We start from the raw sequence: 3,617 nt of genomic DNA on the forward strand, positions 1-3,617 counted from the left end.
GCCTTCTTTTTAATTGTGGGATTTTAATTATTGGCCTTTATTTTATTCCTCCACAATTAATTAATTTTGTAGGATTAAACTTAGGACTATATAATCACCTAAACTAAACCCTAGCCCCCATTCCCTCAAAATTTTCGCCACTCTCCTCTCTCCCTCTCTGTCTCACACGCCTCTCCTTTCCCACACACATTCTCTCCAAAAATCATCCATTCAATCCTTGTTCTTGCATCCGTTGAAGTTAATTTTCAAGAGTCTCCGATGAATCGCATGTAATAGCCGAGACTTAGATTCTCGAGAATCATGAAATAAAATACTAGAATTTTATTAAGGAATGAATGAGTTTTTTTTATTAAGAGTATAAGTACAAATTTCAGAAATTCAAAGCTGATGAATTACAAATACTAGAAAGGAATATACATCAACCATCGCCAAGCTTTCCGTTCATACGGTAAAGAAGGTGTAAACTATACTATACAACCTAGCGACTTTGTCAGCCTTCTTCAATAGGCCGTCTCGGCCCAGAAATTCAGACGAACACGAGAGGGCGAGACCACAAGAGAGGGCAGCTCGGTGGCCAGCCTCGGTTCCTGCCAGAAACCACGAAAAAGAAATTTAAATGCATGAAATAGAAGGCAAACTAACAATAAGTATTGAAAGGGAAAGAGTGACAGTACCTTTTGTTTAAGTGAGGAAGAGCTAGGCCGAGAAAGGCAAGATCAGCCAACGAATTCCTTCCTTCCAGCTGCAACACTGGAAGGCTGCAGATGACAGCCGTACCACGCTGTCTAGACCTACTATGGTCGAGGAAAACAGCCACTAAATGCCATCTTCTGTGTGCACCTGCCATAAACCATCAGAAGCAATAAATAAACCTAGTACTACACCTCATATGGAGACAAATACAGTTAAGATGTACAGCAAGGGAATGCAGGCACTAAAGCACTAAATTCAGTTATGATATCAGAGCACAGCCAGGAGTCATAGGCTCATCCATATCACGAGTACATCCCTGCGAGTCTGCAGAGGGAACAACCACTACCATGAAATACCAGAATCAGTTACAAAAGAGGCCAAGGGAACAGTGTAAGTGCTCTACAGAGCTGCAAGAGAGCAGCCAGCTGCCCAGCCTGTAAACCTCTTTTTCAGCGAAGTACATCAGCCATTGTGCAGCTTTCAGTTACAAGCTGGGCATATATATGCCAATTCCCCTCGGTTCCACCCTCCATCCCACCACAAATTACTCGCTTAGTGGAGCAGCAAGTGGAGGAGTGAGGGAGAACAAGGCCAGAAGTGAGAAATAGCAGCACAAGTTCAGTGAAGGTAACCTCAATCCCCTTCAAACTCAGTTAACCAAGTTATAGCATCATGTAGACATCAAGCATGCTATAAAAAACCCCATAGTTCCGAAACTTAAGCATGATAGGAAATAGCCAACGAGATGATATCACAATTTAGCCTCATAACACTACATGCTTCGATGGATATAAGAGTAAGCACCCCATCGAGCTTCCAACCGACAATCTCTAATCAAAGAACCACCACCTACGACTCTAAATAGAAACATTAAATAAAGTTAAGAAGAAAAGACTTAGCTTCATCAGCGGAACACCGAGCTTTCCTTGACGGTGCCCGGAGCAGGGACCTCACGGTTCGACGGCGGGCGAAGTTCCCCCTGCAACAGACGACGGCGAGCGAAGCTCCCTCCGAAGGAAGAAACGAAAACACCGGCCGGAGTGCGGGCTGTCCCGACGCGACGGATAGACCAGCCGCGGCGTCGGCTAGGGACGGAGGTGACACCGACTCCACGCTGGTAGGCCGTACCCAGCACGAGACGACGAGGAAAGAGCGTCGACGGCGAGTTCACCGAACTCCAACGACGGCGACGAGTTCTCCACCTACCTAGGGTTTCCAAAATTTAGATCCCTAATTGTCGAGAAGGAGACGGGGGAGATAGGAAATTCGAAGGGGTAGAGAAGAGACCACGATGGCGATGGCGAACGCCCCCAGGAGACGCGACGAGGGCAGCGGTGTCGTGGATTCAACGAGGTGGAAGAAAAGAGACAAGAAGAAAGAGATTGGGAATTTTTCTCAAATTAAGGAAGAGAGACAGAGAGGTCTCGACGGTGGGAGTATAAAATTGGGCCATACCCATTTAAATTGAGATGTGGGCCTTTGTTTGAGGAATTTAAATCCCTTTTGGGCCATAGTAATTAAATTTCAGTTGGGCCTCATCAGTAAAAAAAAGAGAGAAAAGAAAGGCTAGGCCGAAATTGCTTAAGGAATAAATATTTTAGGCCGAAAATTTAATAGTCTGAGCCGGGATAATTGATTCTTAAACTGGGCCCGAGAATTTATTTCTTAGACTAATATTTTAGTGGGAGCTATTTTCTTAATTTAGTTCAAATGTATAAGGGGATTTAATTCCTAAGCCGCGGAAGAAGAGAAATATTAAACCGTGTGGGATAGCTTTACGAAAAAATAATTAAAGCTGACTTTAATAGTCACAGAAGTATTTTTTTAAATACTTAAGACAATGAGGGAAATGTTAATACCCGAACAGTTCGGCCAGTTCCAAGTAAATTAAATCACCGATTTAATTAAAGAATTTAGATCTCTAAGTTTTAGAAAGGAATGAGACAAAATAAAGGAACACACGCTTAGGCATGCATTCATGCAAGATGAATAATTATTTAAAGCCTAATTCGAGTATATGAACTTTGTAAAGGAACGTCGTCGCTCGACGAGTAATCACAGGACAAGGAAACACACCCGTTTTGCAAGAGTTTAAGCAAATCGAGGTGGGCCTTCTCTTCCTTCTTTTAAAGCGTGTTTTATGTGAAAACATGATTATTTGAATGAGTTGTCATGCCATGTTTTGTTTTATGATTGCCTATGTGTTGGCTATGTCAACCCAGTTAAATCGAATTTGGGTCCCAGTAGGTCAGTAAATCCAACTCGGACTAGTGTACACATACGGACCGTGAGCTAGTGCCAGGTTGGCCGGTCCAGGGGTCGTGAGCTAGCGCCAGGTTGGCCGGCCCAGTGATCGTGGAATGTGGCCACATTCCCGATTCACGCATTGAGATATGGTATATCATCAGAAGTTTAAAAGACTGCAGTCTATTTTCAGAAAGAAATAACAGTTTTAGTGACCGGGACTTATTTTCAGAAAAACTCCGTGTTCACTCAGCTTGGCTGACAACTAAAAGAAAACAGTTTTCGGCATGAGCCCACTGAGTGCATCAAGTACTCAGCCCTGCATATTGTTTTCCTTAATGTGCAGGTTGATCGATGTCAAAGCCGAGGAGGTGTTGGGACAGAAGGCGAAATAAATTTTTAATAAATGTTTGAAGTTGACTGCGCAATTCTGCCAGAAACTTGTGTTCTCGCCCAGAAAGTTTCGTATTCTGTTTGACCGACCAAATGACCTCCATTTGATGTGATTCTTGTACTAAATGAACATTTGAAGTGTCTTCTGAGTTTTGTAAAAAGTTCAGCCTCATTGGACATCGGATGAATTTATGGTGAATTTTTCAAATGAACTGCGCAATGCTGCCAGAATTTTTATGTTCCGACCAGAGAGTTGTATAAATGTTTTGACTGACCAAATGCCATGA

The 3,617-nt window shown here is 43.0% G+C and overlaps 1 long non-coding RNA gene across 1 annotated transcript; it reads right to left on the reverse strand.

Annotated features, from left to right (window-relative positions):
* Positions 1 to 301: 301 nt before the first annotated feature.
* LOC121787439 lies at positions 302 to 2,111 on the reverse strand. Its single transcript, XR_006047497.1, has 2 exons — positions 675 to 2,111; positions 302 to 587 (listed from the first exon to the last, which is right to left on the reverse strand). It is a non-coding gene; the product is annotated as an uncharacterized LOC121787439 (long non-coding RNA).
* Between the last annotated feature and the right edge of the window lie 1,506 nt (positions 2,112 to 3,617).

The sequence above is a fragment of the Salvia splendens genome, chromosome 22 (genome assembly GCF_004379255.2).
Source record: "Salvia splendens isolate huo1 chromosome 22, SspV2, whole genome shotgun sequence".
In the NCBI taxonomy this organism is placed as follows: Eukaryota; Viridiplantae; Streptophyta; class Magnoliopsida; order Lamiales; family Lamiaceae; genus Salvia; species Salvia splendens.